This window comes from Rhinatrema bivittatum, chromosome 4, assembly GCF_901001135.1.
Source record: "Rhinatrema bivittatum chromosome 4, aRhiBiv1.1, whole genome shotgun sequence".
Classification (NCBI taxonomy): domain Eukaryota; kingdom Metazoa; phylum Chordata; class Amphibia; order Gymnophiona; family Rhinatrematidae; genus Rhinatrema; species Rhinatrema bivittatum.
Window position 1 is genome coordinate 269,991,976 of NC_042618.1, and position 15,244 is coordinate 270,007,219.

The window sequence follows — 15,244 nt, forward strand, 5'->3', positions numbered from 1 at the left end:
CGTAAATGTGTGTATCCGCTAAAATCCTGGATCGGCGCACACAAGGCTACCGATTTCGTGTAGCTGGCGCGCGCCGAGCCGCGCAGCCTGCCTCCGTTCCCTCCGAGGCCGCTCCGAAATCGGAGCGGCCTCGGAGGGAATTCGCTAACGCCCTCCCCTCACCTTCCCCTCCCTTCCTCTACCTAACCCACCCCCCCGGCCCTGTCTAACCCCCCCCTACCTTTGTTGGGGGATTTACGCCTCCCAGAGGCAACCCGGGGGCAGTTCCGGAGGGCGCGGCCACGCCCCCGGGCCCGCCCCCGAAACGCCGCATCCCGCCCCGAAAACGGCGCGCCGCTCAGCCCCGCCCCGACACGCCCCCCTCGGAAAACCCCGGGACTTATGCGAGTCCCGGGGCTCTGCGCGCGCCGGTAGGCCTATTGAACATAGGCGCACCGGCGCGCAGGGCTCTTAAAATCCGCCCCCTAGTGAATTGTTCTTGTTTAAGTTACACCCTTTGTTACATGTAAACCGATCTGATATGAAATTTTCATGAAGGTCGTTATAGAAAAATGTTAAATAAATAAATAAATAAATAAATAAATAAATAAATAAAAGGTGAGGTGAAAGAGGCTATTTTAGCCAAAAGATCGTCATTCAAAAATTGGAAGAAGGATCCAACAGAAGAAAATAGGATAATGCATAAGCGTTGGCAAGTTAAATGCAAGACATTGATAAGACAGGCTAAGAGAGAATTTAAAAAGAAGTTGGCCATAGAGGCAAAAACTCACAGTAAAAACGTTTTAAAATATATCCGAAGCAGAAAGCCTGTGAGGGAGTCAGTTGGACCATTAGATGATCGAGGGATTAAAGGGGCACTTAGAGAAGAGAAGACCATCGTGGAAAGATTAAATTTCTTTGCTTCAGTATTTACTGAAGAGGATGTTGGGGAGATACCTGTCTGGAGAAGGTTTTCATGGGTAATGATTCAGATGAACTGAACCAAATCACGGTGAACCTAGAAGATGTGGTAGGCCTGATTAACAATCTGAAGAGTAGTAAATCACCTGGACCAGATGGTATACACCCCAGGGTTCTGAAGGAACTAAAAAATGAAATGTTATTTATTTATTTATTTATTTGTTGTTTTTCTATACCGATGTTCATCGGACATATCACACCGGTTTCCAGTGTAACAAAGGAGTCTATTAATGTAGACTTCTTGTTTTACATTGAAACATTGTAACATTTTAGATTGAACTTTGTAACATTTTACATTGAACTTTGTAACATTTTGCATCGGACTTTATAAAAAACTTGTATTGAATTTCACATAAAATTGCATTGATCTTTATAACATTTTGCATTGAAACTTTGTAGCATGCGTATTGATTGGTCTGTGAGGAGTCATTCTAAATTATATTAGCATCAAGTGTAGTAAGAAAGCTTGGGTTTTTGGGTTTTTGGGGTTGATCACAATATGTGGTTATGCAGTTCTGTGGTGGGTGGTGTGGAAGGGGAGAGGTGTATGGGGGGGCACCTCTTCATGTGTTGGGTGGTGGGTGGTAGTTGGAAATTCTTTTTTGAAGAACCATGTATTAAGGTTCTTTTTGAATGATGGGGTTGTGGGGTTGAGCCTGAGTTGTGGTGGTAGGCTGTTCCAGAGTATTGGGCCTGCCATTGTTAGGGATCGTTCCCTTGTTGAGGTTAGGATTTTAGATCTATTAGTTAAAATCTGTAACCTATCATTAAAATCATCCATTATTCGTGAAGACTGGAGGATGGCTATTGTAACCCCAATATTTAAAAATGGCTCTAGGGGCAATCAGGAAACTACAGACCAGTTAGCCTGAACAGTGCTAGGAAAAATAGTGGAAAGTAGAGATGTGAATCGGAACCAGAATCTGATCAGTTCCGGTTCCGTTCCAAATCTTAAAATTTTTATCGCCCAGCCCGATTTGAGTTCTGATTATCGGCTGTGCCCAATCCGATAATCAAAACACCCTCCCAAACCCCCAAAAAAGGTTTTTAAATTACCTGGTGGTCCAGCGGGAGCGCGGGGAGCAATCTCCCGCTCTCGGGCCATCGGCTGCGTTAATAAAAATGGCGCCGATGGCCCTTTGCCCTTCCCCCCAAGCTGGCCAAAAGTCCCTGGGGGTCCAGCGGGGGTCCGGGAGCGATCTCCTGCACTCAGGCCGTATTGCCAATATTCAAAATGGCACCAGCGTTACCTTTGCCCTGTCACAGGGTAAGGGCAAAGGGCCATCGGCGCCATTTTTATTAACGCAGCCGATGGCCTGAGAGCGGGAGATCGCGCCCCCGCTGGCCCACCAGGTAATTTTAAAAGGTTTGGGGGGGGGAGGTCAAGGGGGTCATTTTAAAGGGTCGGGTGTGTGTTTTTTATCGGGCCATCAGCGCCATTTATATTAGTGGCAGCCAAAATGGCGCCGATGGCCCGAGAGCGGGAGATCACGCTGGGACCCCCCCACTGGACCACCAGGTAATTTAAAACATTTGGGGGGGGGGGGTTCGGGAGGGTAGGGAATTTGTTTTAAAGGGTCGGGGTGGGTTTAGGGGTTGTTTTAGTGTGCCGGTTTTCCCACCCTCCCCTGATTTATGATTTTTCACGATAAATCGGGGGAATTTCTATTGTATCGCGACTCTGACGATTTTTGACGATTTAAAAAATATCTGACGATTTTTTTAAATCATCAAAAAACGATTCACATCCCTAGTGGAAAGTTTTCTAAAGATCAAAATCACAGGACATATAGACAGACATGGTTTAATGGAACAAAGTCAGCATGACTTTACCCAAGGCAAGTCTTGCCCTTCAAATCTGCTTCACTTTTTTGAAGGGGTTAATTAACATGTAGATAAAAGTGAACTGGTATTTAGATATAGTGTATTTGGATTTTCAGAAGGCACCTGACAAACTTCCTGATGAGAAGCTTCTAGGAAAAGTAAAAAGTCATGGGATAGGTGGGTGATATCCTTTTGTGGATTACAAACTGGTTAAAAGACAGGCAACAGAGAGTAGGATTAAATGGACAATTTTCTCAGTGGAAAAGGGTAAACAGTGGAATGTCTCAAGGATCTGTAGTAGAACCTGTGCTTTTCAATATATTTATAAATGATCTGGAAAGGAATACGATGAGTGAGGTAATCAAATTTGCAGATAATACAAAATTATTCATAGTTAAATCACAAGCAGATTGTGATAAATTGCTGGAGGACCTTGTGAGACTGGAAAATTGGGCATCGAAATGGCAGATGAAATTTAATGTGGATAAGTGCAAGGTGATGCATATAGGGAAAAATAACCCATATTGCACTTACACGATGTTAGGTGCCAGGAAAAAGATCTAGGCGTCTGTTGTGACCACGACCTACAGGGCGTGGCTGCTAGCTCATGGGAGAGCATAAGCCTCTGTACCTCGGCATGACTCAGAGAGGAGCCCCGAGCCACACCGCGGGAGGTGAGCGCATGCAAGCATGGGCGGAGCAGGAACAAAGCGACTGGAACTAAAGCAAGGAACTCGGAACAGGCACCAAGCAGGATCAGCCCTCCACTGGACCTACACGCACCAAGGAGAGCCAGCAACGCAATGCTCATCTCAGGAATAGCCTTCCGGCTACTCGACAGCCCTTTTGGACACGCTGCTTGGGAACGACGAGTGCTTGAGGCCAGATGGAGTCTGAGGGCAGGAATAAGACAAGGACTTGGAACTTGGAAGGACTCAGACGAGGATTTGGAACTTGGAAGGACTCGGATGAGGATTCAGGTTACTCAGAAGACTCAGACAAGAATTCAGGTTACACAGAAGATCTCAGGCAAGGTTTCAGGACTCAGGCAAAAGTACTGGGTGAGAACTGCTTCGCAGTTCGCCCTACACAGCCGCCCATGGCTGGTCGCGGACCACGCTGAGCGCGAAATAGACTCCAGGCGAAGTAGTGGAACTTGAGACTGGAACATGTCAAAGATTCAGTAGAGGCCTGCACCGGGGCGCTCCCTACACAGCCGCCTGTGGCTGGTTGAGGAACATGCTGAAGCGGAGCAGGTTCTGGCAGAGTCTTGGGCATGGACCAGGCAAGGAACTCCAAAGACCAAGACATGTCTTGGGCATGGACCAGGCAAGGAACTCCAAAGACCGGGACAGGATTCAAGACTCAGGATTCAAGACTCGGAACTTGGAACATTAAAAACAAGGGTCTTCTGGAGACTTGCGCTGCAGATGAGAAGAAGGCCTTGTACCACGAAACACCCTACACAGGCCCCCATGGGCTGTTCATGGACCACGATGGTGGTACGCCAGGAAAGGTGGGTGCAGGAAACTGGGAACTGGTTGCAGAGGCGAAGATGAAGGCCTCAGGACCAAGACATCAGGAACACAGAACATCTGGAACATCAGGACTCAGGAACAGAACCACGGAACATCAGGACATGGAACAGGCAACAAAGGAGCTCCAATGGAGGACGAGACCAGGAACATCAGGATGAGGAGACCAGGAGCACAGAGCAAAGAGCCATCTAGACAAGTGAAGACCACGGAGGACCTGGACCCAAAGAGGAACACAGACAACTGTGGATTCTGGATCCGAAGGCCTTGAGGAACAGGAACTGAGCCCTTTTATAGGGCTGAAGCAGGAAGTTGAAGAATAAAGACTACGGGTGGGGCCTCAGGCTTTTCCCGCCGCTGGCCCTTTAAATAGATAGAAAAGGCGCGCGCCGGTGCCTAGAGGAAGGCCCAGAGAGGAGTAGGACCATGGACAGCAATGTCCCTGCTGCACAGATGCAGGAAGGAACAGGCAGGCGTCAGGAGCGGCCTCCTGGCCGCGGGATGGCATCAACAGCGGGAGCGGCTTCCCCGGCCATTCAGAGATGACTTCGGCGGTGGCAGCAGGGACCCGGCGGCTGCACAAGGCCACACAGGAGGCAGTGGCAGCTTCCCTGGCCACTTAGGGAGGACTTTGGCGGCAACTCGAGGCCGTGCAGAAGAAAGGAGCGGTGAAGGACAGCGAAGCCACGGCAGCGGCAACCCTAGGTGTCAGGATGGTCCGGAAATGGCCTAGGCCGTGCAGAGTAAGGCCCCAAGATGACTAGCGGTGGCAGTGACGGCAGCTGGGCCACGGGGTTCGGCCTAGCAGAAAGTGGAGACCTGCTCATGAGATGGGGTCCGCGAGCAGATCTTAACAGCGCAAAGTGGACAATACATTGAAATCGTCGGCTCAGTGTGCTACAGCAGTCAGAAAAGCAAACAGAATATTAGGAATTATTAGGAAGGGAATGGTGAATAAAACATCAAATGTCATAATGCTTCTGTATCACTCCATGGTGAGACCGCACCTTGAATTCTGTGTACAATTCTGGTCACCACATCTCAAAAATGATATAGTTGTGATGGAGAAGGTACAGAGAAGGGTGACAAAAATGATAAAGGGGATGGAACAGTTCCCCTATGAGGAAAGACTAAAGAGGTTAGGGCTATTCAGCTTGGAGAAGAGACGGCTGAGGGGGAATATGATAGAGTTCTTTAAAATCAAGAGAGGTCTAGAACAGGTAAATGTGAATCGGTTATTTGCTCTTTTGGATAATAGAAGGACTAGGGGGCACTCCATGAAGTTAGCAAGTAGCACATTTCAAACTAATCGGAGAAAATTATTTTTCACTCAACATACAGTTAAACTCTGGAATTTGTTGCCAGGGGATGTGCTACTGTGTATCTACTAGTGTAGCTGGGTTTAAAAAAAGGTTTGGATAAGTTCTTGGAGGATAAATCCATTACCTGCTATTAATCAAGTTGACTTAGAAAATAGCCATTGCTATTACTAGTATTAGTAACATGGGGTAGTTGCCAGGTACTTAAAGCCTAGATTGGCCACTATTGGAAACAGGATGATGGGCTTGATTGACCCTTGGTCTGACCGAGTATGGCAATTTCTTATGTTCTACTTGCCTGCTCTCCTGAGCAGTAGCAAGTTGAATGGGCCAGCCAGCTGCCAGCACATGCTTCAGCAGGACAGTTCCTAATACTGCTGTTCCGTCCCCGTCCCCCCCCCCCCCCCCAAGACTCCACCCCAGACCAGCCCTTTTTTGGTTAGCTGGTTCTTCAGCGCGTACCGGGAGATAGTGTGTGGCCATGGGCCTTTGAAAATCCCCTCAGTGTGTATACAGCCTGGCCACGTGTATATCTCCCAGTTTTAATGTGCATAGACCTTTTAAAATGAGGCCATTTGTGTCTGTAGTTTGAACCAATCCTCTGTCTTTGCTGGCTCTTGCTTTTTTCTCAGCTTCTTCTCTACCTTAGACTTTCCTTTTTCTTTTAAAGCTTATTTTCTAGTCTTCCTGTCATTTTTTTATCATTTTTTATTTTTCCTCCATGAGTATAACTACTTCTATCCACCAGCTGTCACTTCACATCACATTATCTTCTCTCACCTCCTCCTGGTCTAAGCCCTTCCATCTATCTCCTCTCCTCTTCTTTCTACCATGATCCCCTCTCTTCTCACAGCCCTTCTCTTGGTTCACCTCCCCTATCAGTACTCCTCTCCCATCCACATAGCTCCTTTCCCAGTTCTCTTCACCCTTCTCTTCCTTTTAAAATTCCTCTCAGCTAACCACTCATCCCTACTCCTCTTCTTATTACAGCCCATGTCCTCTCTCCTAGCTTGTATCCCCTTTCCCCTTCTCACAGTCTATGTGTCTTGTTTTGTCAAAATTTTCTGCTATTCTCCCAGGCCCTTTCACCCTCACAACCTGTGTCTGTTACTTTCCCTCTCCCACAACTCTTCTCCCAGTCACTCTTCTGCTCACAGTTTCTCACCACCTCCTCTCCCAGACAGACTTCCTTTTTTCCAGTTCCTCTCCCAGCCAGCATTCCCTTTTACAACCAACTCCCAGCAGTCCTCTCAGCCCTCTCCCACCCTGCTTATGGCTCTTCTGTCCCTATTTTCTTTTATAGCAAAAGCCCTCCCCATCTCCACCATACCTCAGACTATTTTTATCAGAGGATACTAGAGTGGGGTACCAAAGGTGCCCTGCTCTAGCCAGGGAAAGGAACAAAAAGCACATGATTGCACATCCTGTAGACATTCAAGTTTAAATACTACAATATGCAGTCCACCAAAAAAAACAGAATGCCTTGTGTTATCGGATACCAGCTGTAGATTCTGAAGATGCTGCTTTTAATAAAAACTAAAAGAGAGTAAACGAAAAAGCAGAAAAGCAGGAGAATCATTCTGAACAATGGACACTTTGCAAAGACAGAAAGGCATCACTGGCTTTTTACCAGTGTCCTTTAGCTCATCATTACAAAACCAATCAAAGGAGGAGGGGGGTTGGAGGTGGATAAGACACCATCCAGAAACCTAAATGTGTAGCAGCTGGGTATGTTTTTGGGGAAGAAAGGTGGACAGACTACACTGTTCACTGCCAATTCAGGTGTTCTTATGGATGGCAAACAAATGTTGTACCCGCAAGTACAAGGGCACCATGGACCTGAAAAAACTTTTGCATGCAACCAGATATTCTCTGGCCCGCCTTGCCTCTCTTATCTAACTGATCATGACCATGGCTACTGCCAGAAGATAACTGGTGAGGTGGGCATGACTGTGTGCTACTGGGGCCTTGGGTATGGTGTGCCCATAAATCTAAATGTGAGGGGAGAAGGATAACTAAAAATGTAGGAACAGATTTTTAAGAAAGGCAAGAAAAAGGTAAAATGAACAAAACCAAAATATATGTACTACCAACTCCCTCATTTGGCAGAATGGGCAGGCTGCAGAGCCAATGAGAACCTCTAAGAGGATTCCTGTACTCCATGTGCAATCCTCCAGGATAGGTCAGCACTACTACTCGAGGTGGGATACGTGTAGTACATCTTCCAGCAAGGTCAACTTTCCCCACCTAATGCACTCCTCCATGCGGTATCTGGGCAGGAGGCAAGTGCCAAAAAGTGGATTGCATGCAGCATTAGGAGGTACATTGTCCTCCTGTTGATAGCTTCAAAGTTAATTGCGATGAATGAACGCAGCCAGCTAAGGTATTTGGGTGTGGGGGCTGAGCAGAGGGGGGGTGGTTCTCTAATGATGGGGCCCATACTCAAGACTGAAGAAGGAGGGGGAATGGAAAACTGGTGAGGACCTTTGGCCTGCAGACTCCTCCCCAAAAGAGTGGACAGGCACATAAGTGCCCTAATCTGGATGGATTTGAGGACCGCGGTGGCTGGCATGGAGTTCTTCAAGCCCATCTGCCACAACAAATTATGTGTCTGCACCCATGTGGATCGGTTCTCCAACAGGAGGTGACCGATCTTCATGGTTCCAACCAAGGCTAACCCACGGCATACTGCGGGGGACTCCATCTCCACATCCACAGTGGAATTGTGGAGAAGAGGTTCTTCCTAGTAGTTCTCCATGGGAACTGCCTGATTCCTCATCACAGAAACCATGCTCCAAGACTTAAAAAATAATTGATAGAAAGATGGCAGCATCGAGAGGCCACATGCATCCTCTCACACATATTACAAATAGCTGCCAGTCATACTGCAACTTGCACACCTAGTAAAAGAAAAAAGCTGCCAGGGGGCATCACAGGGGTGGCGGGCCTGCATACAGAAATCTCTGCAGGGCCTGTAAATGGAAGGTGTGTTTTTGGCTCCTCAGACACACAAGGCCATGTCTGCCCTCTTCCAAGGGAAGAAACAGGGTGTCCACAGAAATCCAGTGCTTCTTGCCAGCCCAGAAGAAATCCAGCAACTTTCTCTGGGGAGATTCAGGGTGGTCAGCTGGATATCAGCAGATTTGATACTAAGACCCTTTCACAGTATGAAACCCATTGTAGCAGATCGACCCTTGACCTCAGGCAAGTCTTGACTTTTTCTTCCAGTTGACTAAGGCCGTGGTTTCCCCTGTGGAAACCTCCCATGGACACCCAGGTATTTTAGGGTTTCCCGGCTCCATGAAAAATTATCAAATTCTCTCAGGAGCAAGTCTACCAACTGCAGTCCTATCACAAAGCCCGAGCATTTGGCCAAGTTAATCCTGGAGGAGAATGTGGATGAATAAACCTACTGGCAGGCTCACATCCTTGCCATATCAAATAGGTGTTGCAATGCTGCCCGCGGGCCTAGCTGCGAGCAGTCTCTTACCTCCTCCACCTGCCGCTCCTCCGACGCCGTCTCCTATGTGCCTTGGTGGTCGGAGCCGCCGCCTTCTTGCCTCGTGGCCTGGAGGCCTCTCACACCTTCCTCTTTGCACGGCAGGCCGTTCCACCATGCTCCGCAGCAGGTTAGCCACCACTGCTGCCTTCTTCCTTGCGGCCAGGGGTCCGCCGACATCCTCTCTTCTTCGCGGCTGGAGCCACCAATGTCAGCGCCACCCCCCGCAACCTGGAGACCGCATTCACGGCTCTTCACGGCCTGGTGCCATCTCTGCTTCTTTGCGGCTAGGCCACAGCCTTTGCTGTCTCTTTGCAGCCAGGAGGCCACCCCGAAGCTCCTTTTCCGCGGCCTGGAGGCCACCATCGATTGGATCATTTTCTATGGCCTGGAGGCCGCTCCAGAGCTCCTCTTCATGCGGCAGTGAGCTGCCATCACTCTTCATTCTTCGTGGCAGGGAGCCGCACTCATTGGGGCCTGCTTCCTCCTTCACTGCAGGACGTCGCTATCCAAGGTCCTGCCCCTTCCTAGGCACTCGGCCGCGCCTCCTGCCTTCATTTAAAGGGCCAGTCCCTCTGGCTCATCCTTGTGATGTCATCCAGGTGTTTCCTCTTCAGCCCTACAAAAGGGCTCAGCCTTCAGTCAGTCGTCACCTTCTCAAGGAGTTGGTCATGGAGTCGGACCTCTCCTGGATCTTCAGTTCCAGCTCTTCCTTCCAGGAGTCCTCCATGATCCCTCTTCACGTCTTCAAGGCACTCTGTTCCTCGTCGCCTTCGTTCATGGTTCCTGTACCTTCGTCTTAACCTTAAAAATGGGAGGGCGGGAAAAACGGCCGGCGCCATCTTTAAAAATGGTGCGGGCCATCCAGTGCTCCTACCATGTGACAGGGGCCGGCCAATGGCATGGATACCCTGTCACATGGTAAGGACAAAGGGCCATCGGCGCCATTTTTATTAGTAGCAGCCGACGGCCCGAGAGTGGGAGATCGCTCCTGGGACCACCACTGGACCACCAGGTAATATAAAATGATTTGGGAGGGGGTCGGGAGGGTGGGGGGAACCTAAGGGAGCTGTTTTGAAGTGTCGGGTGGGTTTTTTGTTTATCGGCTCAGGTGCAGCCGATAAAAAAAAAAGCCCGATCGGGCCGCACGAAAAAAAATTCATGATGTGAATCGGAACCAGAAACAGAACCGATTCCTGTTCCAATTCACATCTCTAGTATAAAACCTTCGGGCCTTCTTAATGTCCTTGGAGCCCAAACATTTTTTGAGATGGTCCAAGAGAACTTCCACTGCCTTGTGGAGTCACACTACATTGGGCTATCTCTCAAAAGCCCTGTCCACTCTGTATCTTCAGCTCTTGTTCCCCTGCAGGAATCATTCCAGCTCCCTAATGGAAATGAAAGAGGACTGGTCCGATGGGGCTTCGCCCTTCTCTGGGCTAACCTGGACTGGGAGTCTTTCTATGGGTGCACTGGAAGACAGCCTCTCGTGAGGGTGATTCATCCCCACTGCTTTCTATCGCATGCTCTCCCCCGAGTCTGGCTGTGTCAATGTTCCAGTTGATGGTTCTCTTTCTGATATCTTTAAGTCCACCTGCTCTTGCTGAAGCGGGATTTGGACAACTGGCTATGGGTTGGTTATATCTCCACTGGTGTCTACAGCTCCTTCCTTTTTCCCATTCAGCTGGTCCAGAAATCCCCCACCCCACCCCACCCAGGCCAGGTGCCCCGAGGATAAGCCCAGGAGTTAAGCCTGGCTCCCCACTTTTCCAGGCTTCTCTCACGAGGGGTCCCCCTCTCCTCTTCAGACACCGCAATGAAGGCTTGTTCTGCATCAGGTGGCGACAAGGGGAGGGGGAGGTTAGTCCCTCGGGAAGTCATTATGGGTTCGTTTGGGAGAGGTGACACAAAATATCCAATTGTAGGAGTCAGGACATGCGACTGGAGACAAAGTCAGGTTCAAGCAGAAGTTAGGGCAGGTGGCTGGAGACAAGATCAGGTTCAAGCAGAAGTTAGGGCAGGTGGCTGGAAACAAGGTCAAGTTCAAGCAGAAGTCAAGGCAGGCAGCTGGAGACAAGGTCAGGTCCGAGCAAGTGTCAAAGCCAGGGAGATCCATCCGAAGGATAGACGGAGCAGGAAGCTGGAACAGGTACTGGAGAAAGGAACAGGTACTAGAACGCTGGAACAGGTACTGGAACGAGGAACAGGAACTAGAATGCTGGAACAGGAACAGGAACTGGAACAAGGAACAGGTACAGGAACAGGAACTGGAACAAATAGCAATGAAGCACACAACAGGAAGCGTGGAGACCTGTTGTCAAAGTCTGAATGGCGGGGACTGCCTTATATACGGAGGCTGAGTGGCATCATCATCATCCGGGGCCACGGGAGGCTTTCCTGCCACAGTCCCTTTAAAGCCAGGGAAGGCGTGCACGCGCCTAAGGCAGACAGGCCGGAAACTAAGAGGTGGCGACGTCTCCCCGCAACGCATGTGGGGAATCCCGGCTGGGACCGGAGGAGACTGCAGGGAGACCAGAAGGACCTGGGGGCACAGGTGGAGCACGAGCACATAGGCAGCTGCCCACTGCTGCCAGGGAAGGCGGGCCAGGTCCGTGACCCGGATGTTGGGGGTGAATGGAGCCGGCCGCGGGCCTGCTGCGGCCGAGAAATGCAACATTCAGAGTGTGGAAGGGATACATTATGGCCAGATATCTACTCATCCAGAAATGTGACACATCATATCTGAGGTCGGATGCGGTCAAGTTTCACATCCCCACCCCCTCTCAACAAAAGGAATAAACAGTGTGAGTGATAGGTGGAATGGTCTTTAATTAAACGTGAGGCCATTTTCTCCCCATGGAAGCAAGGATTACTTCTGTTGAAAGACATTCTGTGCAAAATGGATGCACACACTCTGCCTGCTCTGGGATATGCATAGGTGTAGTAATGAAGGGAACTACAAGGTAAATAGCACCCACAGACAGAGATGTAGACCAAGGCTAATACAGCACATATTATTCAGAGTAGTTAAATCACAAGCAGATTGTGATCAAATTGCAGGCGGACCTTGTGAGACATCCAAATGGCAGATGAAATTTAATGTGGATAAGAGCAAGGTGATGCATATAGGGAAAAAATATCCATGCTGTAGTTACATGATGTTAGGTTCCATAATAGCAGCTACCACCCAGGAAAGAGATCTAGGTGTCATAGTGGATAATACATTGAAATTGTCAGTGGCAGTCAAAAAAGCAAACAGAATATTACAAATTATTAGGAAGGGAATGGTGAATAAATTGGAAAATGCCATAATGCCTGTACTGTGTACAATTCTGGTTGCCACATCTCAAAAAAGATATAGTTGCAATGGAGAATGTACAGAGAAGGGCGGCCAAAATGATAAAAGGGATGGAACAGCTCCCCTATAAGGAAAGACTAAAGAGGTTAGGGCTGTTCAACTTGGAGAAGGGATGGCTAAGGGGGGATATGATAGAGATCTTTAAAATCATGAGAGGTCTAGAATGGGTAAATGTAAATCGGTTATTTACTCTTTCAGATAATAGAAAGACTAGGGGGCACTCCATGAAGTTAGCATGTAGCACATTTAAAACTAATTGGAGAAAATTATTTTTCACTCAACACACAATTAAACTCTGGAATTTGTTGCCAGTGAATGTGGTTAGTGCAGTTAGTGTAGTTGGATTTAAATTTGGTTTGGATAAGTTCTTGGAGAAGTCCATTATGTGCTATTACAAGCATCAGTAACATGGGATATATTTAGTTTTTGGGTACTTGCCAGGTAGTTGTAGCCTGGATTGGCCACTGTTGGAAACAGGATCCTGGGCTTGATAGACCCTTGGTCTGACCCAGTATGGCAATTTCTTATGTTCTTATAGGTACTGACATGGGCCCCTGAAGCCCATAGAGAGCAGGAAATGCTGGTCTTGAAAGAAACCAACACAGAAAGTGCATAAGTCATCATGACAACTACATGACACCTCTACATTCAATACAGTGACAGGTTTCCCAGTGAGGCAGGTTGTAGAGCCCTGAGGTCAACAGTTGATACCTTCCCTAGCCTTTATGCTATACACAGAGCTGATGATTGAGTCTGTATCAGCACACTTGCCCTGCTTACCAATAACTGTAAATGTGGCCACCACATGAGGCACAGCCTATAGGACATCAACTCTTCCAGCTTGGCCACAAGTCCTACCAGCCATGTGGATCAGCAAGGGCCTGCAACCATAAAACCCCTGAAAGGTGGTGACTGACCTTGGAAATGGACCATTCTGCAAGCTCTTCACCCCAGGAGTCCTTAGCCTATGTGCTTTAAGGATGGCCACAGATAGCATAAGGACTGTAACTGATACTAGCTATCGCAACAAGCAAACTACTCTGCTTATTTTCTAGGTACTTACATACATACAGCAGCACCACATGACTAGCCCTGAGCTAGGCTTGCCAAGGGCCTTGCAGCACCGTGACATCTCCATATCTGACTAAATCTACCTGTCAGTTGAAGCAAATAGCTTCTAACATACTTCTGCATTGGGTTCAATGCCGTGATCTTTTCTAAGTAGACATATATGTGCTCAGAGTCATCAGAAACTATACTATAATGTTGACATTTCTGAGGTGACTTGTAAATATAAGTGAAAGCATGACAACATCTGATTCCCAATCCTGCCTTCATACAATCTGTGTCGCCTCCCCAAGAAGCTAACCCCACTAACATGACATCCCATCAGCCAAGGCCCTCACCATCTGGACATGATAGTTGGCAATTTGCCTACGCAGGTATAGCAAGGTGCATTTGTGTATGGGTGCATGCAACCGCAAAGAGGTATGCTAACTTGTAAGGATCTGTGAGCTAGGACAGGCGCTTTACCAAAGGTTGTAAGTGAAGGCCTGCTAGGTGAGCACTCTGAAGCCAGCAGTGGTTCTGAAAAAGCTGAGGCAGTGCTGTCAGCAATGACTTTGCAAGCCCATGCGAAAGAAAGCATCCCAAGTACAGGTGCATAACTTCACCTGCAGACATTTGTCAGCTTTAGGATAAGGCTGTATAATGGGAAACTCTGTTATTGATATCTTAAACTGTCTACCTGTCGCTTTAGGCTGTGCCTTTAAGCTTCTGAGCTAATTGCAATTTATAGGATTTCTAGAGATGTTGCTCTACACGTTCAAGGTCCAGCTGGAGTTCTATCACACTTATACCACTATCTCACCCTCATGTGATGGCTAGGACAGGATCCTAGGGGGAAGCCCGTCAAGCCAAACACAGCAAACTAGGCCAAGCTATGTACACTGTGTTGACAGTCCTACACAAACTCTCTTGCAATAAATGATGCTTTTAGACTCACTATCAGTCAGAAAACAATAGGCCAGCCACATGTATTTGGTGCTATCATTAATATGACTACAATTTTTCAAGTATAGTCAAGTCTACTGCTCCATTGTCTAGATGAAGCCTAAGTAGGCATACGTCTTTTCTTTTACACACTGGTCCAGACAGAGGAGCAGTGAGTCAAATAAAGATGATAGAGAGGAGAGCAGTTGCAAACACTCTACGAGCCTCCCTTCAATGGAAGGAGAAGGGGTAGTTGAGGCCTAACAGGCAAAGTAGCATTCTATGAGGCTTTGCTGAAGCTGGCTGCCACTCAGCGAGGTATCCTTGGTTTGTGCGGGTGCATATGGGGGATCTGGGGGTAGATTCAGATGTTTCTCCATTGGTATCCCATGGCATAGAGTGAAATTATGGAATACTCAGCAGAGCAGCACTATATCTCCTACTTTGGGTATGGCATACATTAAAGTTCCACCCTTTTGGTCCAAACAGTAAAATCTACTTTGAGAACTCTGAAGGTGCATTCTATGACATAGCAGGTAGAACCCACAATCCAGTGGGAGCAATGAGAGGAGAGGATCACCTTGCTGGTGGCTGAAAGGAATCAGTAAGTTTTGCTTGGGAAATTTTCTTTTTTAAAAGTATTGGGACAAAGTTAACTATTTAGGAATATTATTTAGTGTGTTTGTGTGTGTTTGTGCTTTTAATAATCAGTAAGGCAGGGAATAAACTGATGTTAGACTGTTTGTATTTTTAAATA

General features: G+C 48.0%; 1 protein-coding gene across 1 annotated transcript in view; it reads right to left on the reverse strand.

Moving 5' to 3' along the window:
• The window catches only part of SYT10 (synaptotagmin 10), a 596,888-nt gene that overhangs the window by 560,903 nt on the left and 20,741 nt on the right, over positions 1 to 15,244 (reverse strand). The window lies entirely within an intron of this gene.